This window comes from Equus caballus, chromosome 4 (assembly GCF_041296265.1).
Source record: "Equus caballus isolate H_3958 breed thoroughbred chromosome 4, TB-T2T, whole genome shotgun sequence".
In the NCBI taxonomy this organism is placed as follows: domain Eukaryota; kingdom Metazoa; phylum Chordata; class Mammalia; order Perissodactyla; family Equidae; genus Equus; species Equus caballus.
Window position 1 is genome coordinate 27,087,035 of NC_091687.1, and position 27,923 is coordinate 27,114,957.

Below are 27,923 nucleotides of genomic sequence, written 5' to 3' on the forward strand. Positions count from 1 at the left end.
TGAAACGCTGTTTCTTTGCAGGCCTGATCTGGCTGAAGTAGGACTTCTGCTCTGGGTGTGCTACTTTGCCCTAGAGCTGAAAGGCACAACGTGCAGGCTTCTTTCCAAAGGGCGAGTTGGGCCCCACAGCATCTTGCTTCCAGCTCTTTGGGAAGCTAAGAAACAACTCGCTCTGCACAGTGCTCTTACAGCCTACCGGGAACAGGTCTTCCAAAGGCCTGTGAAACGCAGTTTCTTTGCAGGCCTGATCTGGCTGAAGTAGGACTTCTGCTCTGGGTGTGCTACTTTGCCCTAGAGCTGAAAGGCAGAACGTGCAGGATTCTTTCCAAAGGGCGAGTTGGGCCCAACAGCATCTTGCTTCCAGCTCTTTGGGAAGCTAAGAAACAACTCGCTCTGCACAGTGCTCTTACAGCCTATTGGGAACAGGTCTTCCAAAGGCCTGTGAAACGCAGTTTCTGTGCAGGCGTGATCTGGCTGAAGTAAGACTTCTGCTCTGGGTGTGCTACTTTGCCCTAGAGCTGAAAGGCACAACGTGCAGGCTTCTTTCCAAAGGGCGAGTTGGCCCCCACAGCATCTTGCTTCCAGCTCTTTGGGAAGCTAAGAAACAACTCGCTCTGCACAGTGCTCTTACAGCCTACGGGGAACATCTCTTCCAAAGGCCTGTGAAACGCAGTTTCTTTGCAGGCCTGATCTGGCTGAAGTAGGACTTCTGCTCTGGGTGTGCTACTTTGCCCTAGAGCTGAAAGGCACAACGTGCAGGCTTCTTTCCAAAGGGCGAGTTGGGCCCCACAGCATCTTGCTTCCAGCTCTTTGGGAAGCTAAGAAACAACTCGCTCTGCACAGTGCTCTTACAGCCTACCGGGAACATGTCTTCCAAAGGCCTGTGAAACGCAGTTTCTTTGCAGGCCTGATCTGGCTGAAGTAGGACTTCTGCTCTGGGTGTGCTACTTTGCCCTAGAGCTGAAAGGCACAACGTGCAGGCTTCTTTCCAAAGGGCGAGTTGGGCCCCACAGCATCTTGCTTCCAGCTCTTTGGGAAGCTAAGAAACAACTCGCTCTGCACAGTGCTCTTACAGCCTACCGGGAACATGTCTTCCAAAGGCCTGTGAAACGCAGTTTCTTTGCAGGCCTGATCTGGCTGAAGTAGGACTTCTGCTCTGGGTGTGCTACTTTGCCCTAGAGCTGAAAGGCACAACGTGCAGGCTTCTTTCCAAAGGGCGAGTTGGGCCCCACAGCATCTTGCTTCCAGCTCCTTGCGAAGCTAAGAAACAACTCGCTCTGCACAGTGCTCTTACAGCCTACCGGGAACATGTCTTCCAAAGGCCTGTGAAACGCAGTTTCTTTGCAGGCCTGATCTGGCTGAAGTAGGACTTCTGCTCTGGGTGTGCTACTTTGCCCTAGAGCTGAAAGGCACAACGTGCAGGCTTCTTTCCAAAGGGCGAGTTGGGCCCCACAGCATCTTGCTTCCAGCTCTTTGGGAAGCTAAGAAACAACTCGCTCTGCACAGTGCTCTTACAGCCTACCGGGAACATGTCTTCCAAAGGCCTGTGAAACGCAGATTCTTTGCAGGCCTGATCTGGCTGAAGTAGGACTTCTGCTCTGGGTGTGCTACTTTGCCCTAGAGCTGAAAGGCACAACGTGCAGGCTTCTTTCCAAAGGGCGAGTTGGGCCCCACAGCATCTTGCTTCCAGCTCTTTGGGAAGCTAAGAAACAACTCGCTCTGCACAGTGCTCTTACAGCCTACCGGGAACATGTCTTCCAAAGGCCTGTGAAACGCAGTTTCTTTGCAGGCCTGATCTGGCTGAAGTAGGACTTCTGCTCTGGATGTGCTACTTTGCCCTAGAGCTGAAAGGCACAACGTGCAGGCTTCTTTCCAAAGGGCGAGTTGGGCCCCACAGCATCTTGCTTCCAGCTCTTTGGGAAGCTAAGAAACAACTCGCTCTGCACAGTGCTCTTAAAGCCTAGTGGGACCATCTCTTCCAAAGGCCTGTGAAACGCAGTTTGTTTGCAGGCCTGATCTGGCTGAAGTAGGACTTCTGCTCTGGGTGTGCTACTTTGCCCTAGAGCTGAGAGGCACAACGTGCAGGCTTCTTTCCAAAGGGCGAGTTGGGCCCCACAGCATCTTGCTTCCAGCTCTTTGCGAAGCTAAGAAACAACTCGCTCTGCACAGTGCTCTTACAGCCTAGTTGGAACATCTCTTCCAAAGGCCTGTGAAACGCAGTTTCTTTGCAGGCCTGATCTGGCTGAAGTAGGACTTCTGCTCTGGGTGTGCTACTTTGCCCTAGAGCTGAAAGGCACAACGTGCAGGCTTCTTTCCAAAGGGCGAGTTGGGCCCCACAGCATCTTGCTTCCAGCTCTTTGGGAAGCTAAGAAACAACTCGCTCTGCACAGTGCTCTTACAGCCTACGGGGAACATCTCTTCCAAAGGCCTGTGAAACGCAATTTCTTTGCAGGCCTGATCTGGCTGAAGTAGGACTTCTGCTCTGGGTGTGCTACTTTGCCCTAGAGCTGAAAGGCACAACGTGCAGGCTTCTTTCCAAAGGGCGAGTTGGGCCCCACAGCATCTTGCTTCCAGCTCCGTGGGAAGCTAAGAAACAACTCGCTCTGCACAGTGCTCTTACAGCCTACCGGGAACATGTCTTCCAAAGGCCTGTGAAACGCAGTTTCTTTGCAGGCCTGATCTGGCTGAAGTAGGACTTCTGCTCTGGGTGTGCTACTTTGCCCTAGAGCTGAAAGGCACAACGTGCAGGCTTCTTTCCAAAGGGCGAGTTGGGCCCCACAGCATCTTGCTTCCAGCTCTTTGGGAAGCTAAGAAACAACTCGCTCTGCACAGTGCTCTTACAGCCTACCCGGAACATCTCTTCCAAAGGCCTGTGAAACGCAGTTTCTTTGCAGGCCTGATCTGGCTGAAGTAGGACTTCTGCTCTGGGTGTGCTACTTTGCCCTAGAGCTGAAAGGCACAACGTGCAGGCTTCTTTCCAAAGGGCGAGTTGGGCCCCACAGCATCTTGCTTCCAGCTCTTAGGGAAGCTAAGAAACAACTCGCTCTGCACAGTGCTCTTACAGCCTACCGGGAACATGTCTTCCAAAGGCCTGTGAAACGCAGTTTCTTTGCAGGCCTGATCTGGCTGAAGTAGGACTTCTGCTCTGGGTGTGCTACTTTGCCCTAGAGCTGAAAGGCACAACGTGCAGGCTTCTTTCCAAAGGGCGAGTTGGGCCCCACAGCATCTTGCTTCCAGCTCTTTGGGAAGCTAAGAAACAACTCGCTCTGCACAGTGCTCTTACAGCCTATTGGGAACATGTCTTCCAAAGGCCTGTGAAACGCAGTTTCTTTGCAGGCCTGATCTGGCTGAAGTAAGACTTCTGCTCTGGGTGTGCTACTTTGCCCTAGAGCTGAAAGGCACAACGTGCAGGCTTCTTTCCAAAGGGCGAGTTGGGCCCCACAGCATCTTGCTTCCAGCTCTTTGGGAAGCTAAGAAACAACTCGCTCTGCACAGTGCTCTTACAGCCTACGGGGAACATCTCTTCCAAAGGCCTGTGAAACGCAGTTTCTTTGCAGGCCTGATCTGGCTGAAGTAGGACTTCTGCTCTGGGTGTGCTACTTTGCCCTAGAGCTGAAAGGCACAACGTGCAGGCTTCTTTCCAAAGGCGAGTTGGGCCCCACAGCATCTTGCTTCCAGCTCTTTGGGAAGCTAAGAAACAACTCGCTCTGCACAGTGCTCTTACAGCCTACCGGGAACATGTCTTCCAAAGGCCTGTGAAACGCAGTTTCTTTGCAGGCCTGATGTGGCTGAAGTAGGACTTCTGCTCTGGGTGTGCTACTTTGCCCTAGAGCTGAAAGGCACAACGTGCAGGCTTCTTTCCAAAGGGCGAGTTGGGCCCCACAGCATCTTGCTTCCAGCTCTTTGGGAAGCTAAGAAACAACTCGCTCTGCACAGTGCTCTTACAGCCTACCGGGAACATGTCTTCCAAAGGCCTGTGAAACGCAGTTTCTTTGCAGGCCTGATCTGGCTGAAGTAGGACTTCTGCTCTGGGTGTGCTACTTTGCCCTAGAGCTGAAAGGCACAACGTGCAGGCTTCTTTCCAAAGGGCGAGTTGGGCCCCACAGCATCTTGCTTCCAGCTCTTTGGGAAGCAAAGAAACAACTCGCTCTGCACAGTGCTCTTACAGCTTACCGGGAACATCTCTTCCAAAGGCCTGTGAAACGCAGTTTCTTTGCAGGCCTGATCTGGCTGAAGTAGGACTTCTGCTCTGGGTGTGCTACTTTGCCCTAGAGCTGAAAGGCACAACGTGCAGGCTTCTTTCCAAAGGGCGAGTTCGGCCCCACAGCATCTTGCTTCCAGCTCTTTGGGAAGCTAAGAAACAACTCGCTCTGCACAGTGCTCTTACAGCCTACCGGGAACAAGTCTTCCAAAGGCCTGTGAAACGCATTTTCTTTGCAGGCCTGATCTGGCTGAAGTAGGACTTCTGCTCTGGGTGTGCTACTTTGCCCTAGAGCTGAAAGGCACAACGTGCAGGCTTCTTTCCAAAGGGCGAGTTCGGCCCCACAGCATCTTGCTTCCAGCTCTTTGGGAAGCTAAGAAACAACTCGCTCTGCACAGTGCTCTTACAGCCTACCCGGAACATCTCTTCCAAAGGCCTGTGAAACGCAGTTTCTTTGCAGGCCTGATCTGGCTGAAGTAGGACTTCTGCTCTGGGTGTGCTACTTTGCCCTAGAGCTGAAAGGCACAACGTGCAGGCTTCTTTCCAAAGGGCGAGTTGGGCCCCACAGCATCTTGCTTCCAGCTCTTTGCGAAGCTAAGAAACAACTCGCTCTGCACAGTGCTCTTACAGCCTACCGGGAACATGTCTTCCAAAGGCCTGTGAAACGCAGTTTCTTTGCAGGCCTGATCTGGCTGAAGTAGGACTTCTGCTCTGGGTGTGCTACTTTGCCCTAGAGCTGAAAGGCACAACGTGCAGGCTTCTTTCCAAAGGGCGAGTTGGGCCCCACAGCATCTTGCTTCCAGCTCTTTCGGAAGCTAAGAAACAACTCGCTCTGCACAGTGCTCTTACAGCCTACCGGGAACATGTCTTCCAAAGGCCTGTGAAACGCAGTTTCTTTGCAGGCCTGATCTGGCTGAAGTAGGACTTCTGCTCTGGGTGTGCTACTTTGCCCTAGAGCTGAAAGGCACAACGTGCAGGCTTCTTTCCAAAGGGCGAGTTGGGCAACACAGCATCTTGCTTCCAGCTCTTTGGGAAGCTAAGAAACAACTCGCTCTGCACAGTGCTCTTACAGCCTATTGGGAACATGTCTTCCAAAGGCCTGTGAAACGCAGTTTCTGTGCAGGCCTGATCTGGCTGAAGTAGGACTTCTGCTCTGGGTGTGCTACTTTGCCCTAGAGCTGAAAGGCACAACGTGCAGGCTTCTTTCCAAAGGGCGAGTTGGGCCCCACAGCATCTTGCTTCCAGCTCTTTCGGAAGCTAAGAAACAACTCGCTCTGCACAGTGCTCTTACTGCCTACGGGGAACATCTCTTCCAAAGGCCTGTGAAACGCAGTTTCTTTGCAGGCCTGATCTGGCTGAAGTAGGACTTCTGCTCTGGGTGTGCTACTTTGCCCAAGAGCTGAAAGGCACAACGTGCAGACTTCTTTCCAAAGGCGAGGTGGGCCCCACAGCATCTTGCTTCCAGCTCTTTGGGAAGCTAAGAAACAACTCGCTCTGCACAGTGCTCTTACAGCCTACCGGGAACATGTCTTCCAAAGGCCTGTGAAACGCAGTTTCTTTGCAGGCCTGATCTGGCTGAAGTAGGACTTCTGCTCTGGGTGTGCTACTTTGCCCTAGAGCTGAAACGCACAACGTGCAGGCTTCTTTCCAAAGGGCGAGTTGGGCCCCACAGCATCTTGCTTCCAGCTCTTTGCGAAGCTAAGAAACAACTCGCTCTGCACAGTGCTCTTACAGCCTACCGGGAACATGTCTTCCAAAGGCCTGTGAAACGCAGTTTCTTTGCAGGCCTGATCTGGCTGAAGTAGGACTTCTGCTCTGGGTGTGCTACTTCGCCCTAGAGCTGAAAGGCACAACGTTCAGGCTTCTTTCCAAAGGGCGAGTTGGGCCCCACAGCATCTTGCTTCCAGCTCTTTGGGAAGCTAAGAAACAACTCGCTCTGCACAGTGCTCTTACAGCCTACCGGGAACATCTCTTCCAAAGGCCTGTGAAACGCAGTTTCTTTGCAGGCCTGATCTGGCTGAAGTAGGACTTCTGCTCTGGGTGTGCTACTTTGCCCTAGAGCTGAAAGGCACAACGTGCAGGCTTCTTTCCAAAGGGCGAGTTGGGCCCCACAGCATCTTGCTTCCAGCTCTTTGGGAAGCTAAGAAACAACTCGCTCTGCACAGTGCTCTTACAGCCTACGGGGAACATCTCTTCCAAAGGCCTGTGAAACGCAGTTTCTTTGCAGGCCTGATCTGGCTGAAGTAGGACTTCTGCTCTGGGTGTGCTACTTTGCCCTAGAGCTGAAAGGCACAACGTGCAGGCTTCTTTCCAAAGGGCGAGTTGGGCCCCACAGCATCTTGCTTCCAGCTCTTTGCGAAGCTAAGAAACAACTCGCTCTGCACAGTGCTCTTACAGCCTACCGGGAACATGTCTTCCAAAGGCCTGTGAAACGCAGTTTCTTTGCAGGCCTGATCTGGCTGAAGTAGGACTTCTGCTCTGGGTGTGCTACTTTGCCCTAGAGCTGAAAGGCACAACGTGCAGGCTTCTTTCCAAAGGGCGAGTTGGGCCCCACAGCATCTTGCTTCCAGCTCTTTCGGAAGCTAAGAAACAACTCGCTCTGCACAGTGCTCTTACAGCCTACCGGGAACATGTCTTCCAAAGGCCTGTGAAACGCAGTTTCTTTGCAGGCCTGATCTGGCTGAAGTAGGACTTCTGCTCTGGGTGTGCTACTTTGCCCTAGAGCTGAAAGGCACAACGTGCAGGCTTCTTTCCAAAGGGCGAGTTGGGCCCCACAGCATCTTGCTTCCAGCTCTTTGGGAAGCTAAGAAACAACTCGCTCTGCACAGTGCTCTTAAAGCCTAGTGGGACCATCTCTTCCAAAGGCCTGTGAAACGCAGTTTCTTTGCAGGCCTGATCTGGCTGAAGTAGGACTTCTGCTCTGGGTGTGCTACTTTGCCCTAGAGCTGAAAGGCACAACGTGCAGGCTTCTTTCCAAAGGGCGAGTTGGGCCCCACAGCATCTTGCTTCCAGCTCTTTGGGAAGCTAAGAAACAACTCGCTCTGCACAGTGCTCTTACAGCCTACCGGGAACATGTCTTCCAAAGGCCTGTGAAACGCAGTTTCTTTGCAGGCCTGATCTGGCTGAAGTAGGACTTCTGCTCTGGGTGTGCTACTTTGCCCTAGAGCTGAAAGGCACAACGTGCAGGCTTCTTTCCAAAGGGCGAGTTGGGCCCCACAGCATCTTGCTTCCAGCTCTTTGGGAAGCTAAGAAACAACTCGCTCTGCACAGTGCTCTTACAGCCTACCGGGAACATCTCTTCCAAAGGCCTGTGAAACGCAGTTTCTTTGCAGGCCTGATCTGGCTGAAGTAGGACTTCTGCTCTGGGTGTGCTACTTTGCCCTAGAGCTGAAAGGCACAACGTGCAGGCTTCTTTCCAAAGGGCGAGTTGGGCCCCACAGCATCTTGCTTCCAGCTCTTTGGGAAGCTAAGAAACAACTCGCTCTGCACAGTGCTCTTACAGCCTACCGGGAACATGTCTTCCAAAGGCCTGTGAAACGCAGTTTCTTTGCAGGCCTGATCTGGCTGAAGTAGGACTTCTGCTCTGGGTGTGCTACTTTGCCCTAGAGCTGAAAGGCACAACGTGCAGGCTTCTTTCCAAAGGGCGAGTTGGGCCCCACAGCATCTTGCTTCCAGCTCTTTGGGAAGCTAAGAAACAACTCGCTCTGCACAGTGCTCTTACAGCCTATTGGGAACATCTCTTCCAAAGGCCTGTGAAACGCAGTTTCTTTGCAGGCCTGATCTGGCTGAAGTAAGACTTCTGCTCTGGGTGTGCTACTTTGCCCTAGAGCTGAAAGGCACAACGTGCAGGCTTCTTTCCAAAGGGCGAGTTGGGCCCCACAGCATCTTGCTTCCAGCTCTTTGGGAAGCTAAGAAACAACTCGCTCTGCACAGTGCTCTTACAGCCTACGGGGAACATCTCTTCCAAAGGCCTGTGAAACGCAGTTTCTTTGCAGGCCTGATCTGGCTGAAGTAGGACTTCTGCTCTGGGTGTGCTACTTTGCCCTAGAGCTGAAAGGCACAACGTGCAGGCTTCTTTCCAAAGGCGAGTTGGGCCCCACAGCATCTTGCTTCCAGCTCTTTGGGAAGCTAAGAAACAACTCGCTCTGCACAGTGCTCTTACAGCCTACCGGGAACATGTCTTCCAAAGGCCTGTGAAACGCAGTTTCTTTGCAGGCCTGATCTGGCTGAAGTAGGACTTCTGCTCTGGGTGTGCTACTTTGCCCTAGAGCTGAAAGGCACAACGTGCAGGCTTCTTTCCAAAGGGCGAGTTGGGCCCCACAGCATCTTGCTTCCAGCTCTTTGGGAAGCTAAGAAACAACTCGCTCTGCACAGTGCTCTTACAGCCTACCGGGAACATGTCTTCCAAAGGCCTGTGAAACGCAGTTTCTTTGCAGGCCTGATCTGGCTGAAGTAGGACTTCTGCTCTGGGTGTGCTACTTTGCCCTAGAGCTGAAAGGCACAACGTGCAGGCTTCTTTCCAAAGGGCGAGTTGGGCCCCACAGCATCTTGCTTCCAGCTCTTTGGGAAGCAAAGAAACAACTCGCTCTGCACAGTGCTCTTACAGCCTACCGGGAACATGTCTTCCAAAGGCCTGTGAAACGCAGTTTCTTTGCAGGCCTGATCTGGCTGAAGTAGGACTTCTGCTCTGGGTGTGCTACTTTGCCCTAGAGCTGAAAGGCACAACGTGCAGGCTTCTTTCCAAAGGGCGAGTTCGGCCCCACAGCATCTTGCTTCCAGCTCTTTGGGAAGCTAAGAAACAACTCGCTCTGCACAGTGCTCTTACAGCCTACCGGGAACAAGTCTTCCAAAGGCCTGTGAAACGCATTTTCTTTGCAGGCCTGATCTGGCTGAAGTAGGACTTCTGCTCTGGGTGTGCTACTTTGCCCTAGAGCTGAAAGGCACAACGTGCAGGCTTCTTTCCAAAGGGCGAGTTCGGCCACACAGCATCTTGCTTCCAGCTCTTTGGGAAGCTAAGAAACAACTCGCTCTGCACAGTGCTCTTACAGCCTACCCGGAACATCTCTTCCAAAGGCCTGTGAAACGCAGTTTCTTTGCAGGCCTGATCTGGCTGAAGTAGGACTTCTGCTCTGGGTGTGCTACTTTGCCCTAGAGCTGAAAGGCACAACGTGCAGGCTTCTTTCCAAAGGGCGAGTTGGGCCCCACAGCATCTTGCTTCCAGCTCTTTGGGAAGCTAAGAAACAACTCGCTCTGCACAGTGCTCTTACAGCCTACCGGGAACATGTCTTCCAAAGGCCTGTGAAACGCAGTTTCTTTGCAGGCCTGATCTGGCTGAAGTAGGACTTCTGCTCTGGGTGTGCTACTTTGCCCTAGAGCTGAAAGGCACAACGTGCAGGCTTCTTTCCAAAGGGCGAGTTGGGCCCCACAGCATCTTGCTTCCAGCTCTTTGGGAAGCTAAGAAACAACTCGCTCTGCACAGTGCTCTTACAGCCTACCGGGAACATGTCTTCCAAAGGCCTGTGAAACGCAGTTTCTTTGCAGGCCTGATCTGGCTGAAGTAGGACTTCTGCTCTGGGTGTGCTACTTCGCCCTAGAGCTGAAAGGCAGAACGTGCAGGCTTCTTTCCAAAGGGCGAGTTGGGCAACACAGCATCTTGCTTCCAGCTCTTTGGGAAGCTAAGAAACAACTCGCTCTGCACAGTGCTCTTACAGCCTACCGGGAACATCTCTTCCAAAGGCCTGTGAAACGCAGTTTCTTTGCAGGCCTGATCTGGCTGAAGTAGGACTTCTGCTCTGGGTGTGCTACTTTGCCCTAGAGCTGAAAGGCACAACGTGCAGGCTTCTTTCCAAAGGGCGAGTTGGGCCCCACAGCATCTTGCTTCCAGCTCTTTGCGAAGCTAAGAAACAACTCGCTCTGCACAGTGCTCTTACAGCCTACCGGGAACATGTCTTCCAAAGGCCTGTGAAACGCAGTTTCTTTGCAGGCCTGATCTGGCTGAAGTAGGACTTCTGCTCTGGGTGTGCTACTTTGCCCTAGAGCTGAAAGGCACAATGTGCAGGCTTCTTTCCAAAGGGCGAGTTGGGCCCCACAGCATCTTGCTTCCAGCTCTTTCGGAAGCTAAGAAACAACTCGCTCTGCACAGTGCTCTTACAGCCTACCGGGAACATGTCTTCCAAAGGCCTGTGAAACGCAGTTTCTTTGCAGGCCTGATCTGGCTGAAGTAGGACTTCTGCTCTGGGTGTGCTACTTTGCCCTAGAGCTGAAAGGCACAACGTGCAGGCTTCTTTCCAAAGGGCGAGTTGGGCCCCACAGCATCTTGCTTCCAGCTCTTTGGGAAGCTAAGAAACAACTCGCTCTGCACAGTGCTCTTAAAGCCTAGTGGGACCATCTCTTCCAAAGGCCTGTGAAACGCAGTTTCTTTGCAGGCCTGATCTGGCTGAAGTAGGACTTCTGCTCTGGGTGTGCTACTTTGCCCTAGAGCTGAAAGGCACAACGTGCAGGCTTCTTTCCAAAGGGCGAGTTGGGCCCCACAGCATCTTGCTTCCAGCTCTTTGGGAAGCTAAGAAACAACTCGCTCTGCACAGTGCTCTTACAGCCTACCGGGAACATGTCTTCCAAAGGCCTGTGAAACGCAGTTTCTTTGCAGGCCTGATCTGGCTGAAGTAGGACTTCTGCTCTGGGTGTGCTACTTTGCCCTAGAGCTGAAAGGCACAACGTGCAGGCTTCTTTCCAAAGGGCGAGTTGGGCCCCACAGCATCTTGCTTCCAGCTCTTTGGGAAGCTAAGAAACAACTCGCTCTGCACAGTGCTCTTAAAGCCTAGTGGGACCATCTCTTCCAAAGGCCTGTGAAACGCAGTTTCTTTGCAGGCCTGATCTGGCTGAAGTAGGACTTCTGCTCTGGGTGTGCTACTTTGCCCTAGAGCTGAAAGGCACAACGTGCAGGCTTCTTTCCAAAGGGCGAGTTGGGCCCCACAGCATCTTGCTTCCAGCTCTTTGGGAAGCTAAGTAACAACTCGCTCTGCACAGTGCTCTTACAGCCTACGGGGAACATGTCTTCCAAAGGCCTGTGAAACGCAGTTTCTTTGCAGGCCTGATCTGGCTGAAGTAGGACTTCTGCTCTGGGTGTGCTACTTTGCCCTAGAGCTGAAAGGCACAACGTGCAGGCTTCTTTCCAAAGGGCGAGTTGGGCCCCACAGCATCTTGCTTCCAGCTCTTTGGGAAGCTAAGTAACAACTCGCTCTGCACAGTGCTCTTACAGCCTACGGGGAACATGTCTTCCAAAGGCCTGTGAAACGCAGTTTCTTTGCAGGCCTGATCTGGCTGAAGTAGGACTTCTGCTCTGGGTGTGCTACTTTGCCCTAGAGCTGAAAGGCACAACGTGCAGGCTTCTTTCCAAAGGGCGAGTTGGGCCCCACAGCATCTTGCTTCCAGCTCTTTGGGAAGCTAAGAAACAACTCGCTCTGCACAGTGCTCTTACAGCCTACGGGGAACATTTCTTCCAAAGGCCTTTGAAACGCTGTTTCTTTGCAGGCCTGATCTGGCTGAAGTAGGACTTCTGCTCTGGGTGTGCTACTTTGCCCTAGAGCTGAAAGGCACAACGTGCAGGCTTCTTTCCAAAGGGCGAGTTGGGCCCCACAGCATCTTGCTTCCAGCTCTTTGGGAAGCTAAGAAACAACTCGCTCTGCACAGTGCTCTTACAGCCTACCGGGAACATGTCTTCCAAAGGCCTGTGAAACGCAGTTTCTTTGCAGGCCTGATCTGGCTGAAGTAGGACTTCTGCTCTGGGTGTGCTACTTTGCCCTAGAGCTGAAAGGCAGAACGTGCAGGATTCTTTCCAAAGGGCGAGTTGGGCCCAACAGCATCTTGCTTCCAGCTCTTTGGGAAGCTAAGAAACAACTCGCTCTGCACAGTGCTCTTACAGCCTATTGGGAACAGGTCTTCCAAAGGCCTGTGAAACGCAGTTTCTGTGCAGGCGTGATCTGGCTGAAGTAAGACTTCTGCTCTGGGTGTGCTACTTTGCCCTAGAGCTGAAAGGCACAACGTGCAGGCTTCTTTCCAAAGGGCGAGTTGGCCCCCACAGCATCTTGCTTCCAGCTCTTTGGGAAGCTAAGAAACAACTCGCTCTGCACAGTGCTCTTACAGCCTACGGGGAACATCTCTTCCAAAGGCCTGTGAAACGCAGTTTCTTTGCAGGCCTGATCTGGCTGAAGTAGGACTTCTGCTCTGGGTGTGCTACTTTGCCCTAGAGCTGAAAGGCACAACGTGCAGGCTTCTTTCCAAAGGGCGAGTTGGGCCCCACAGCATCTTGCTTCCAGCTCTTTGGGAAGCTAAGAAACAACTCGCTCTGCACAGTGCTCTTACAGCCTACCGGGAACATCTCTTCCAAAGGCCTGTGAAACGCAGTTTCTTTGCAGGCCTGATCTGGCTGAAGTAGGACTTCTGCTCTGGGTGTGCTACTTTGCCCTAGAGCTGAAAGGCACAACGTGCAGGCTTCTTTCCAAAGGGCGAGTTGGGCCCCACAGCATCTTGCTTCCAGCTCTTTGGGAAGCTAAGAAACAACTCGCTCTGCACAGTGCTCTTACAGCCTACCGGGAACATGTCTTCCAAAGGCCTGTGAAACGCAGTTTCTTTGCAGGCCTGATCTGGCTGAAGTAGGACTTCTGCTCTGGGTGTGCTACTTTGCCCTAGAGCTGAAAGGCACAACGTGCAGGCTTCTTTCCAAAGGGCGAGTTGGGCCCCACAGCATCTTGCTTCCAGCTCTTTGGGAAGCTAAGAAACAACTCGCTCTGCACAGTGCTCTTACAGCCTATTGGGAACATCTCTTCCAAAGGCCTGTGAAACGCAGTTTCTTTGCAGGCCTGATCTGGCTGAAGTAAGACTTCTGCTCTGGGTGTGCTACTTTGCCCTAGAGCTGAAAGGCACAACGTGCAGGCTTCTTTCCAAAGGGCGAGTTGGGCCCCACAGCATCTTGCTTCCAGCTCTTTGGGAAGCTAAGAAACAACTCGCTCTGCACAGTGCTCTTACAGCCTACGGGGAACATCTCTTCCAAAGGCCTGTGAAACGCAGTTTCTTTGCAGGCCTGATCTGGCTGAAGTAGGACTTCTGCTCTGGGTGTGCTACTTTGCCCTAGAGCTGAAAGGCACAACGTGCAGGCTTCTTTCCAAAGGCGAGTTGGGCCCCACAGCATCTTGCTTCCAGCTCTTTGGGAAGCTAAGAAACAACTCGCTCTGCACAGTGCTCTTACAGCCTACCGGGAACATGTCTTCCAAAGGCCTGTGAAACGCAGTTTCTTTGCAGGCCTGATCTGGCTGAAGTAGGACTTCTGCTCTGGGTGTGCTACTTTGCCCTAGAGCTGAAAGGCACAACGTGCAGGCTTCTTTCCAAAGGGCGAGTTGGGCCCCACAGCATCTTGCTTCCAGCTCTTTGGGAAGCTAAGAAACAACTCGCTCTGCACAGTGCTCTTACAGCCTACCGGGAACATGTCTTCCAAAGGCCTGTGAAACGCAGTTTCTTTGCAGGCCTGATCTGGCTGAAGTAGGACTTCTGCTCTGGGTGTGCTACTTTGCCCTAGAGCTGAAAGGCACAACGTGCAGGCTTCTTTCCAAAGGGCGAGTTGGGCCCCACAGCATCTTGCTTCCAGCTCTTTGGGAAGCAAAGAAACAACTCGCTCTGCACAGTGCTCTTACAGCCTACCGGGAACATGTCTTCCAAAGGCCTGTGAAACGCAGTTTCTTTGCAGGCCTGATCTGGCTGAAGTAGGACTTCTGCTCTGGGTGTGCTACTTTGCCCTAGAGCTGAAAGGCACAACGTGCAGGCTTCTTTCCAAAGGGCGAGTTCGGCCCCACAGCATCTTGCTTCCAGCTCTTTGGGAAGCTAAGAAACAACTCGCTCTGCACAGTGCTCTTACAGCCTACCGGGAACAAGTCTTCCAAAGGCCTGTGAAACGCATTTTCTTTGCAGGCCTGATCTGGCTGAAGTAGGACTTCTGCTCTGGGTGTGCTACTTTGCCCTAGAGCTGAAAGGCACAACGTGCAGGCTTCTTTCCAAAGGGCGAGTTCGGCCACACAGCATCTTGCTTCCAGCTCTTTGGGAAGCTAAGAAACAACTCGCTCTGCACAGTGCTCTTACAGCCTACCCGGAACATCTCTTCCAAAGGCCTGTGAAACGCAGTTTCTTTGCAGGCCTGATCTGGCTGAAGTAGGACTTCTGCTCTGGGTGTGCTACTTTGCCCTAGAGCTGAAAGGCACAACGTGCAGGCTTCTTTCCAAAGGGCGAGTTGGGCCCCACAGCATCTTGCTTCCAGCTCTTTGGGAAGCTAAGAAACAACTCGCTCTGCACAGTGCTCTTACAGCCTACCGGGAACATGTCTTCCAAAGGCCTGTGAAACGCAGTTTCTTTGCAGGCCTGATCTGGCTGAAGTAGGACTTCTGCTCTGGGTGTGCTACTTTGCCCTAGAGCTGAAAGGCACAACGTGCAGGCTTCTTTCCAAAGGGCGAGTTGGGCCCCACAGCATCTTGCTTCCAGCTCTTTGGGAAGCTAAGAAACAACTCGCTCTGCACAGTGCTCTTACAGCCTACCGGGAACATGTCTTCCAAAGGCCTGTGAAACGCAGTTTCTTTGCAGGCCTGATCTGGCTGAAGTAGGACTTCTGCTCTGGGTGTGCTACTTCGCCCTAGAGCTGAAAGGCAGAACGTGCAGGCTTCTTTCCAAAGGGCGAGTTGGGCAACACAGCATCTTGCTTCCAGCTCTTTGGGAAGCTAAGAAACAACTCGCTCTGCACAGTGCTCTTACAGCCTACCGGGAACATCTCTTCCAAAGGCCTGTGAAACGCAGTTTCTTTGCAGGCCTGATCTGGCTGAAGTAGGACTTCTGCTCTGGGTGTGCTACTTTGCCCTAGAGCTGAAAGGCACAACGTGCAGGCTTCTTTCCAAAGGGCGAGTTGGGCCCCACAGCATCTTGCTTCCAGCTCTTTGCGAAGCTAAGAAACAACTCGCTCTGCACAGTGCTCTTACAGCCTACCGGGAACATGTCTTCCAAAGGCCTGTGAAACGCAGTTTCTTTGCAGGCCTGATCTGGCTGAAGTAGGACTTCTGCTCTGGGTGTGCTACTTTGCCCTAGAGCTGAAAGGCACAATGTGCAGGCTTCTTTCCAAAGGGCGAGTTGGGCCCCACAGCATCTTGCTTCCAGCTCTTTCGGAAGCTAAGAAACAACTCGCTCTGCACAGTGCTCTTACAGCCTACCGGGAACATGTCTTCCAAAGGCCTGTGAAACGCAGTTTCTTTGCAGGCCTGATCTGGCTGAAGTAGGACTTCTGCTCTGGGTGTGCTACTTTGCCCTAGAGCTGAAAGGCACAACGTGCAGGCTTCTTTCCAAAGGGCGAGTTGGGCCCCACAGCATCTTGCTTCCAGCTCTTTGGGAAGCTAAGAAACAACTCGCTCTGCACAGTGCTCTTAAAGCCTAGTGGGACCATCTCTTCCAAAGGCCTGTGAAACGCAGTTTCTTTGCAGGCCTGATCTGGCTGAAGTAGGACTTCTGCTCTGGGTGTGCTACTTTGCCCTAGAGCTGAAAGGCACAACGTGCAGGCTTCTTTCCAAAGGGCGAGTTGGGCCCCACAGCATCTTGCTTCCAGCTCTTTGGGAAGCTAAGAAACAACTCGCTCTGCACAGTGCTCTTACAGCCTACCGGGAACATGTCTTCCAAAGGCCTGTGAAACGCAGTTTCTTTGCAGGCCTGATCTGGCTGAAGTAGGACTTCTGCTCTGGGTGTGCTACTTTGCCCTAGAGCTGAAAGGCACAACGTGCAGGCTTCTTTCCAAAGGGCGAGTTGGGCCCCACAGCATCTTGCTTCCAGCTCTTTGGGAAGCTAAGAAACAACTCGCTCTGCACAGTGCTCTTAAAGCCTAGTGGGACCATCTCTTCCAAAGGCCTGTGAAACGCAGTTTCTTTGCAGGCCTGATCTGGCTGAAGTAGGACTTCTGCTCTGGGTGTGCTACTTTGCCCTAGAGCTGAAAGGCACAACGTGCAGGCTTCTTTCCAAAGGGCGAGTTGGGCCCCACAGCATCTTGCTTCCAGCTCTTTGGGAAGCTAAGTAACAACTCGCTCTGCACAGTGCTCTTACAGCCTACGGGGAACATGTCTTCCAAAGGCCTGTGAAACGCAGTTTCTTTGCAGGCCTGATCTGGCTGAAGTAGGACTTCTGCTCTGGGTGTGCTACTTTGCCCTAGAGCTGAAAGGCACAACGTGCAGGCTTCTTTCCAAAGGGCGAGTTGGGCCCCACAGCATCTTGCTTCCAGCTCTTTGGGAAGCTAAGTAACAACTCGCTCTGCACAGTGCTCTTACAGCCTACGGGGAACATGTCTTCCAAAGGCCTGTGAAACGCAGTTTCTTTGCAGGCCTGATCTGGCTGAAGTAGGACTTCTGCTCTGGGTGTGCTACTTTGCCCTAGAGCTGAAAGGCACAACGTGCAGGCTTCTTTCCAAAGGGCGAGTTGGGCCCCACAGCATCTTGCTTCCAGCTCTTTGGGAAGCTAAGAAACAACTCGCTCTGCACAGTGCTCTTACAGCCTACGGGGAACATTTCTTCCAAAGGCCTTTGAAACGCTGTTTCTTTGCAGGCCTGATCTGGCTGAAGTAGGACTTCTGCTCTGGGTGTGCTACTTTGCCCTAGAGCTGAAAGGCACAACGTGCAGGCTTCTTTCCAAAGGGCGAGTTGGGCCCCACAGCATCTTGCTTCCAGCTCTTTGGGAAGCTAAGAAACAACTCGCTCTGCACAGTGCTCTTACAGCCTACCGGGAACATGTCTTCCAAAGGCCTGTGAAACGCAGTTTCTTTGCAGGCCTGATCTGGCTGAAGTAGGACTTCTGCTCTGGGTGTGCTACTTTGCCCTAGAGCTGAAAGGCAGAACGTGCAGGATTCTTTCCAAAGGGCGAGTTGGGCCCAACAGCATCTTGCTTCCAGCTCTTTGGGAAGCTAAGAAACAACTCGCTCTGCACAGTGCTCTTACAGCCTATTGGGAACAGGTCTTCCAAAGGCCTGTGAAACGCAGTTTCTGTGCAGGCGTGATCTGGCTGAAGTAAGACTTCTGCTCTGGGTGTGCTACTTTGCCCTAGAGCTGAAAGGCACAACGTGCAGGCTTCTTTCCAAAGGGCGAGTTGGCCCCCACAGCATCTTGCTTCCAGCTCTTTGGGAAGCTAAGAAACAACTCGCTCTGCACAGTGCTCTTACAGCCTACGGGGAACATCTCTTCCAAAGGCCTGTGAAACGCAGTTTCTTTGCAGGCCTGATCTGGCTGAAGTAGGACTTCTGCTCTGGGTGTGCTACTTTGCCCTAGAGCTGAAAGGCACAACGTGCAGGCTTCTTTCCAAAGGGCGAGTTGGGCCCCACAGCATCTTGCTTCCAGCTCTTTGGGAAGCTAAGAAACAACTCGCTCTGCACAGTGCTCTTACAGCCTACCGGGAACATGTCTTCCAAAGGCCTGTGAAACGCAGTTTGTTTGCAGGCCTGATCTGGCTGAAGTAGGACTTCTGCTCTGGGTGTGCTACATTGCCCTAGAGCTGAAAGGCACAACGTGCAGGCTTCTTTCCAAAGGGCGAGTTGGGCCCCACAGCATCTTGCTTCCAGCTCTTTGCGAAGCTAAGAAACAACTCGCTCTGCACAGTGCTCTTACAGCCTACCGGGAACATGTCTTCCAAAGGCCTGTGAAACGCAGTTTCTTTGCAGGCCTGATCTGGCTGAAGTAGGACTTCTGCTCTGGGTGTGCTACTTTGCCCTAGAGCTGAAAGGCACAACGTGCAGGCTTCTTTCCAAAGGGCGAGTTGGGCCCCACAGCATCTTGCTTCCAGCTCTTTGGGAAGCTAAGAAACAACTCGCTCTGCACAGTGCTCTTACAGCCTACCGGGAACATGTCTTCCAAAGGCCTGTGAAACGCAGTTTCTTTGCAGGCCTGATCTGGCTGAAGTAGGACTTCTGCTCTGGGTGTGCTACTTTGCCCTAGAGCTGAAAGGCACAACGTGCAGGCTTCTTTCCAAAGGGCGAGTTGGGCCCCACAGCATCTTGCTTCCAGCTCTTTGGGAAGCTGAGAAACAACTCGCTCTGCACAGTGCTCTTACAGCCTACCGGGAACATGTCTTCCAAAGGCCTGTGAAACGCAGTTTCTTTGCAGGCCTGATCTGGCTGAAGTAGGACTTCTGCTCTGGGTGTGCTACTTTGCCCTAGAGCTGAAAGGCACAACGTGCAGGCTTCTTTCCAAAGGGCGAGTTGGGCCCCACAGCATCTTGCTTCCAGCTCTTTGGGAAGCTAAGAAACAACTCGCTCTGCACAGTGCTCTTACAGCCTACGGGGAACATGTCTTCCAAAGGCCTGTGAAACGCAGTTTCTTTGCAGGCCTGATCTGGCTGAAGTAGGACTTCTGCTCTGGGTGTGCTACTTTGCCCTAGAGCTGAAAGGCACAACGTGCAGGCTTCTTTCCAAAGGGCGAGTTGGGCCCCACAGCATCTTGCTTCCAGCTCCTTGCGAAGCTAAGAAACAACTCGCTCTGCACAGTGCTCTTACAGCCTAGTGGGAACATCTCTTCCAAAGGCCTGTGAAACGCAGTTTCTTTGCAGGCCTGATCTGGCTGAAGTAGGACTTCTGCTCTGGGTGTGCTACTTTGCCCTAGAGCTGAAAGGCACAACGTGCAGGCTTCTTTCCAAAGGGCGAGTTGGGCCCCACAGCATCTTGCTTCCAGCTCTTTGCGAAGCTAAGAAACAACTCGCTCTGCACAGTGCTCTTACAGCCTACCGGGAACATGTCTTCCAAAGGCCTGTGAAACGCAGTTTCTTTGCAGGCCTGATCTGGCTGAAGTAGGACTTCTGCTCTGGGTGTGCTACTTTGCCCTAGAGCTGAAAGGCACAACGTGCAGGCTTCTTTCCAAAGGGCGAGTTGGGCCCCACAGCATCTTGCTTCCAGCTCTTTGGGAAGCTAAGAAACAACTCGCTCTGCACAGTGCTCTTACAGCCTACCGGGAACATGTCTTCCAAAGGCCTGTGAAACGCAGATTCTTTGCAGGCCTGATCTGGCTGAAGTAGGACTTCTGCTCTGGGTGTGCTACTTTGCCCTAGAGCTGAAAGGCACAACGTGCAGGCTTCTTTCCAAAGGGCGAGTTGGGCCCCACAGCATCTTGCTTCCAGCTCTTTGGGAAGCTAAGAAACAACTCGCTCTGCACAGTGCTCTTACAGCCTACCGGGAACATGTCTTCCAAAGGCCTGTGAAACGCAGTTTCTTTGCAGGCCTGATCTGGCTGAAGTAGGACTTCTGCTCTGGATGTGCTACTTTGCCCTAGAGCTGAAAGGCACAACGTGCAGGCTTCTTTCCAAAGGGCGAGTTGGGCCCCACAGCATCTTGCTTCCAGCTCTTTGGGAAGCTAAGAAACAACTCGCTCTGCACAGTGCTCTTAAAGCCTAGTGGGACCATCTCTTCCAAAGGCCTGTGAAACGCAGTTTGTTTGCAGGCCTGATCTGGCTGAAGTAGGACTTCTGCTCTGGGTGTGCTACTTTGCCCTAGAGCTGAGAGGCACAACGTGCAGGCTTCTTTCCAAAGGGCGAGTTGGGCCCCACAGCATCTTGCTTCCAGCTCTTTGCGAAGCTAAGAAACAACTCGCTCTGCACAGTGCTCTTACAGCCTAGTTGGAACATCTCTTCCAAAGGCCTGTGAAACGCAGTTTCTTTGCAGGCCTGATCTGGCTGAAGTAGGACTTCTGCTCTGGGTGTGCTACTTTGCCCTAGAGCTGAAAGGCACAACGTGCAGGCTTCTTTCCAAAGGGCGAGTTGGGCCCCACAGCATCTTGCTTCCAGCTCTTTGGGAAGCTAAGAAACAACTCGCTCTGCACAGTGCTCTTACAGCCTACGGGGAACATCTCTTCCAAAGGCCTGTGAAACGCAATTTCTTTGCAGGCCTGATCTGGCTGAAGTAGGACTTCTGCTCTGGGTGTGCTACTTTGCCCTAGAGCTGAAAGGCACAACGTGCAGGCTTCTTTCCAAAGGGCGAGTTGGGCCCCACAGCATCTTGCTTCCAGCTCCGTGGGAAGCTAAGAAACAACTCGCTCTGCACAGTGCTCTTACAGCCTACCGGGAACATGTCTTCCAAAGGCCTGTGAAACGCAGTTTCTTTGCAGGCCTGATCTGGCTGAAGTAGGACTTCTGCTCTGGGTGTGCTACTTTGCCCTAGAGCTGAAAGGCACAACGTGCAGGCTTCTTTCCAAAGGGCGAGTTGGGCCCCACAGCATCTTGCTTCCAGCTCTTTGGGAAGCTAAGAAACAACTCGCTCTGCACAGTGCTCTTACAGCCTACCCGGAACATCTCTTCCAAAGGCCTGTGAAACGCAGTTTCTTTGCAGGCCTGATCTGGCTGAAGTAGGACTTCTGCTCTGGGTGTGCTACTTTGCCCTAGAGCTGAAAGGCACAACGTGCAGGCTTCTTTCCAAAGGGCGAGTTGGGCCCCACAGCATCTTGCTTCCAGCTCTTAGGGAAGCTAAGAAACAACTCGCTCTGCACAGTGCTCTTACAGCCTACCGGGAACATGTCTTCCAAAGGCCTGTGAAACGCAGTTTCTTTGCAGGCCTGATCTGGCTGAAGTAGGACTTCTGCTCTGGGTGTGCTACTTTGCCCTAGAGCTGAAAGGCACAACGTGCAGGCTTCTTTCCAAAGGGCGAGTTGGGCCCCACAGCATCTTGCTTCCAGCTCTTTGGGAAGCTAAGAAACAACTCGCTCTGCACAGTGCTCTTACAGCCTACCGGGAACATGTCTTCCAAAGGCCTGTGAAACGCAGTTTCTTTGCAGGCCTGATCTGGCTGAAGTAGGACTTCTGCTCTGGGTGTGCTACTTTGCCCTAGAGCTGAAAGGCACAACGTGCAGGCTTCTTTCCAAAGGGCGAGTTGGGCCCCACAGCATCTTGCTTCCAGCTCTTTGGGAAGCAAAGAAACAACTCGCTCTGCACAGTGCTCTTACAGCTTACCGGGAACATCTCTTCCAAAGGCCTGTGAAACGCAGTTTCTTTGCAGGCCTGATCTGGCTGAAGTAGGACTTCTGCTCTGGGTGTGCTACTTTGCCCTAGAGCTGAAAGGCACAACGTGCAGGCTTCTTTCCAAAGGGCGACTTCGGCCCCACAGCATCTTGCTTCCAGCTCTTTGGGAAGCTAAGAAACAACTCGCTCTGCACAGTGCTCTTACAGCCTACCGGGAACAAGTCTTCCAAAGGCCTGTGAAACGCATTTTCTTTGCAGGCCTGATCTGGCTGAAGTAGGACTTCTGCTCTGGGTGTGCTACTTTGCCCTAGAGCTGAAAGGCACAACGTGCAGGCTTCTTTCCAAAGGGCGAGTTCGGCCCCACAGCATCTTGCTTCCAGCTCTTTGGGAAGCTAAGAAACAACTCGCTCTGCACAGTGCTCTTACAGCCTACCCGGAACATCTCTTCCAAAGGCCTGTGAAACGCAGTTTCTTTGCAGGCCTGATCTGGCTGAAGTAGGACTTCTGCTCTGGGTGTGCTACTTTGCCCTAGAGCTGAAAGGCACAACGTGCAGGCTTCTTTCCAAAGGGCGAGTTGGGCCCCACAGCATCTTGCTTCCAGCTCTTTGCGAAGCTAAGAAACAACTCGCTCTGCACAGTGCTCTTACAGCCTACAGGGAACATGTCTTCCAAAGGCCTGTGAAACGCAGTTTCTTTGCAGGCCTGATCTGGCTGAAGTAGGACTTCTGCTCTGGGTGTGCTACTTTGCCCTAGAGCTGAAAGGCACAACGTGCAGGCTTCTTTCCAAAGGGCGAGTTGGGCCCCACAGCATCTTGCTTCCAGCTCTTTCGGAAGCTAAGAAACAACTCGCTCTGCACAGTGCTCTTACAGCCTACCGGGAACATGTCTTCCAAAGGCCTGTGAAACGCAGTTTCTTTGCAGGCCTGATCTGGCTGAAGTAGGACTTCTGCTCTGGGTGTGCTACTTTGCCCTAGAGCTGAAAGGCACAACGTGCAGGCTTCTTTCCAAAGGGCGAGTTGGGCAACACAGCATCTTGCTTCCAGCTCTTTGGGAAGCTAAGAAACAACTCGCTCTGCACAGTGCTCTTACAGCCTATTGGGAACATGTCTTCCAAAGGCCTGTGAAACGCAGTTTCTGTGCAGGCCTGATCTGGCTGAAGTAGGACTTCTGCTCTGGGTGTGCTACTTTGCCCTAGAGCTGAAAGGCACAACGTGCAGGCTTCTTTCCAAAGGGCGAGTTGGGCCCCACAGCATCTTGCTTCCAGCTCTTTCGGAAGCTAAGAAACAACTCGCTCTGCACAGTGCTCTTACTGCCTACGGGGAACATCTCTTCCAAAGGCCTGTGAAACGCAGTTTCTTTGCAGGCCTGATCTGGCTGAAGTAGGACTTCTGCTCTGGGTGTGCTACTTTGCCCAAGAGCTGAAAGGCACAACGTGCAGACTTCTTTCCAAAGGCGAGGTGGGCCCCACAGCATCTTGCTTCCAGCTCTTTGGGAAGCTAAGAAACAACTCGCTCTGCACAGTGCTCTTACAGCCTACCGGGAACATGTCTTCCAAAGGCCTGTGAAACGCAGTTTCTTTGCAGGCCTGATCTGGCTGAAGTAGGACTTCTGCTCTGGGTGTGCTACTTTGCCCTAGAGCTGAAACGCACAACGTGCAGGCTTCTTTCCAAAGGGCGAGTTGGGCCCCACAGCATCTTGCTTCCAGCTCTTTGCGAAGCTAAGAAACAACTCGCTCTGCACAGTGCTCTTACAGCCTACCGGGAACATGTCTTCCAAAGGCCTGTGAAACGCAGTTTCTTTGCAGGCCTGATCTGGCTGAAGTAGGACTTCTGCTCTGGGTGTGCTACTTCGCCCTAGAGCTGAAAGGCACAACGTTCAGGCTTCTTTCCAAAGGGCGAGTTGGGCCCCACAGCATCTTGCTTCCAGCTCTTTGGGAAGCTAAGAAACAACTCGCTCTGCACAGTGCTCTTACAGCCTACCGGGAACATCTCTTCCAAAGGCCTGTGAAACGCAGTTTCTTTGCAGGCCTGATCTGGCTGAAGTAGGACTTCTGCTCTGGGTGTGCTACTTTGCCCTAGAGCTGAAAGGCACAACGTGCAGGCTTCTTTCCAAAGGGCGAGTTGGGCCCCACAGCATCTTGCTTCCAGCTCTTTGGGAAGCTAAGAAACAACTCGCTCTGCACAGTGCTCTTACAGCCTACGGGGAACATCTCTTCCAAAGGCCTGTGAAACGCAGTTTCTTTGCAGGCCTGATCTGGCTGAAGTAGGACTTCTGCTCTGGGTGTGCTACTTTGCCCTAGAGCTGAAAGGCACAACGTGCAGGCTTCTTTCCAAAGGGCGAGTTGGGCCCCACAGCATCTTGCTTCCAGCTCTTTGCGAAGCTAAGAAACAACTCGCTCTGCACAGTGCTCTTACAGCCTACCGGGAACATGTCTTCCAAAGGCCTGTGAAACGCAGTTTCTTTGCAGGCCTGATCTGGCTGAAGTAGGACTTCTGCTCTGGGTGTGCTACTTTGCCCTAGAGCTGAAAGGCACAACGTGCAGGCTTCTTTCCAAAGGGCGAGTTGGGCCCCACAGCATCTTGCTTCCAGCTCTTTCGGAAGCTAAGAAACAACTCGCTCTGCACAGTGCTCTTACAGCCTACCGGGAACATGTCTTCCAAAGGCCTGTGAAACGCAGTTTCTTTGCAGGCCTGATCTGGCTGAAGTAGGACTTCTGCTCTGGGTGTGCTACTTTGCCCTAGAGCTGAAAGGCACAACGTGCAGGCTTCTTTCCAAAGGGCGAGTTGGGCCCCACAGCATCTTGCTTCCAGCTCTTTGGGAAGCTAAGAAACAACTCGCTCTGCACAGTGCTCTTAAAGCCTAGTGGGACCATCTCTTCCAAAGGCCTGTGAAACGCAGTTTCTTTGCAGGCCTGATCTGGCTGAAGTAGGACTTCTGCTCTGGGTGTGCTACTTTGCCCTAGAGCTGAAAGGCACAACGTGCAGGCTTCTTTCCAAAGGGCGAGTTGGGCCCCACAGCATCTTGCTTCCAGCTCTTTGGGAAGCTAAGAAACAACTCGCTCTGCACAGTGCTCTTACAGCCTACCGGGAACATGTCTTCCAAAGGCCTGTGAAACGCAGTTTCTTTGCAGGCCTGATCTGGCTGAAGTAGGACTTCTGCTCTGGGTGTGCTACTTTGCCCTAGAGCTGAAAGGCACAACGTGCAGGCTTCTTTCCAAAGGGCGAGTTGGGCCCCACAGCATCTTGCTTCCAGCTCTTTGGGAAGCTAAGAAACAACTCGCTCTGCACAGTGCTCTTACAGCCTACCCGGAACATCTCTTCCAAAGGCCTGTGAAACGCAGTTTCTTTGCAGGCCTGATCTGGCTGAAGTAGGACTTCTGCTCTGGGTGTGCTACTTTGCCCTAGAGCTGAAAGGCACAACGTGCAGGCTTCTTTCCAAAGGGCGAGTTGGGCCCCACAGCATCTTGCTTCCAGCTCTTAGGGAAGCTAAGAAACAACTCGCTCTGCACAGTGCTCTTACAGCCTACCGGGAACATGTCTTCCAAAGGCCTGTGAAACGCAGTTTCTTTGCAGGCCTGATCTGGCTGAAGTAGGACTTCTGCTCTGGGTGTGCTACTTTGCCCTAGAGCTGAAAGGCACAACGTGCAGGCTTCTTTCCAAAGGGCGAGTTGGGCCCCACAGCATCTTGCTTCCAGCTCTTTGGGAAGCTAAGAAACAACTCGCTCTGCACAGTGCTCTTACAGCCTATTGGGAACATGTCTTCCAAAGGCCTGTGAAACGCAGTTTCTTTGCAGGCCTGATCTGGCTGAAGTAAGACTTCTGCTCTGGGTGTGCTACTTTGCCCTAGAGCTGAAAGGCACAACGTGCAGGCTTCTTTCCAAAGGGCGAGTTGGGCCCCACAGCATCTTGCTTCCAGCTCTTTGGGAAGCTAAGAAACAACTCGCTCTGCACAGTGCTCTTACAGCCTACGGGGAACATCTCTTCCAAAGGCCTGTGAAACGCAGTTTCTTTGCAGGCCTGATCTGGCTGAAGTAGGACTTCTGCTCTGGGTGTGCTACTTTGCCCTAGAGCTGAAAGGCACAACGTGCAGGCTTCTTTCCAAAGGCGAGTTGGGCCCCACAGCATCTTGCTTCCAGCTCTTTGGGAAGCTAAGAAACAACTCGCTCTGCACAGTGCTCTTACAGCCTACCGGGAACATGTCTTCCAAAGGCCTGTGAAACGCAGTTTCTTTGCAGGCCTGATCTGGCTGAAGTAGGACTTCTGCTCTGGGTGTGCTACTTTGCCCTAGAGCTGAAAGGCACAACGTGCAGGCTTCTTTCCAAAGGGCGAGTTGGGCCCCACAGCATCTTGCTTCCAGCTCTTTGGGAAGCTAAGAAACAACTCGCTCTGCACAGTGCTCTTACAGCCTACCGGGAACATGTCTTCCAAAGGCCTGTGAAACGCAGTTTCTTTGCAGGCCTGATCTGGCTGAAGTAGGACTTCTGCTCTGGGTGTGCTACTTTGCCCTAGAGCTGAAAGGCACAACGTGCAGGCTTCTTTCCAAAGGGCGAGTTGGGCCCCACAGCATCTTGCTTCCAGCTCTTTGGGAAGCAAAGAAACAACTCGCTCTGCACAGTGCTCTTACAGCTTACCGGGAACATCTCTTCCAAAGGCCTGTGAAACGCAGTTTCTTTGCAGGCCTGATCTGGCTGAAGTAGGACTTCTGCTCTGGGTGTGCTACTTTGCCCTAGAGCTGAAAGGCACAACGTGCAGGCTTCTTTCCAAAGGGCGAGTTCGGCCCCACAGCATCTTGCTTCCAGCTCTTTGGGAAGCTAAGAAACAACTCGCTCTGCACAGTGCTCTTACAGCCTACCGGGAACAAGTCTTCCAAAGGCCTGTGAAACGCATTTTCTTTGCAGGCCTGATCTGGCTGAAGTAGGACTTCTGCTCTGGGTGTGCTACTTTGCCCTAGAGCTGAAAGGCACAACGTGCAGGCTTCTTTCCAAAGGGCGAGTTCGGCCACACAGCATCTTGCTTCCAGCTCTTTGGGAAGCTAAGAAACAACTCGCTCTGCACAGTGCTCTTACAGCCTACCCGGAACATCTCTTCCAAAGGCCTGTGAAACGCAGTTTCTTTGCAGGCCTGATCTGGCTGAAGTAGGACTTCTGCTCTGGGTGTGCTACTTTGCCCTAGAGCTGAAAGGCACAACGTGCAGGCTTCTTTCCAAAGGGCGAGTTGGGCCCCACAGCATCTTGCTTCCAGCTCTTTGGGAAGCTAAGAAACAACTCGCTCTGCACAGTGCTCTTACAGCCTACCGGGAACATGTCTTCCAAAGGCCTGTGAAACGCAGTTTCTTTGCAGGCCTGATCTGGCTGAAGTAGGACTTCTGCTCTGGGTGTGCTACTTTGCCCTAGAGCTGAAAGGCACAACGTGCAGGCTTCTTTCCAAAGGGCGAGTTGGGCCCCACAGCATCTTGCTTCCAGCTCTTTGGGAAGCTAAGAAACAACTCGCTCTGCACAGTGCTCTTACAGCCTACCGGGAACATGTCTTCCAAAGGCCTGTGAAACGCAGTTTCTTTGCAGGCCTGATCTGGCTGAAGTAGGACTTCTGCTCTGGGTGTGCTACTTTGCCCTAGAGCTGAAAGGCAGAACGTGCAGGCTTCTTTCCAAAGGGCGAGTTGGGCAACACAGCATCTTGCTTCCAGCTCTTTGGGAAGCTAAGAAACAACTCGCTCTGCACAGTGCTCTTACAGCCTATTGGGAACATGTCTTCCAAAGGCCTGTGAAACGCAGTTTCTGTGCAGGCCTGATCTGGCTGAAGTAGGACTTCTGCTCTGGGTGTGCTACTTTGCCCTAGAGCTGAAAGGCACAACGTGCAGGCTTCTTTCCAAAGGGCGAGTTGGGCCCCACAGCATCTTGCTTCCAGCTCTTTCGGAAGCTAAGAAACAACTCGCTCTGCACAGTGCTCTTACTGCCTACGGGGAACATCTCTTCCAAAGGCCTGTGAAACGCAGTTTCTTTGCAGGCCTGATCTGGCTGAAGTAGGACTTCTGCTCTGGGTGTGCTACTTTGCCCAAGAGCTGAAAGGCACAACGTGCAGGCTTCTTTCCAAAGGCGAGGTGGGCCCCACAGCATCTTGCTTCCAGCTCTTTGGGAAGCTAAGAAACAACTCGCTCTGCACAGTGCTCTTACAGCCTACCGGGAACATGTCTTCCAAAGGCCTGTGAAACGCAGTTTCTTTGCAGGCCTGATCTGGCTGAAGTAGGACTTCTGCTCTGGGTGTGCTACTTTGCCCTAGAGCTGAAAGGCACAACGTGCAGGCTTCTTTCCAAAGGGCGAGTTGGGCCCCACAGCATCTTGCTTCCAGCTCTTTGGGAAGCTAAGAAACAACTCGCTCTGCACAGTGCTCTTACAGCCTACCGGGAACATGTCTTCCAAAGGCCTGTGAAACGCAGTTTCTTTGCAGGCCTGATCTGGCTGAAGTAGGACTTCTGCTCTGGGTGTGCTACTTCGCCCTAGAGCTGAAAGGCACAACGTTCAGGCTTCTTTCCAAAGGGCGAGTTGGGCCCCACAGCATCTTGCTTCCAGCTCTTTGGGAAGCTAAGAAACAACTCGCTCTGCACAGTGCTCTTACAGCCTACCGGGAACATCTCTTCCAAAGGCCTGTGAAACGCAGTTTCTTTGCAGGCCTGATCTGGCTGAAGTAGGACTTCTGCTCTGGGTGTGCTACTTTGCCCTAGAGCTGAAAGG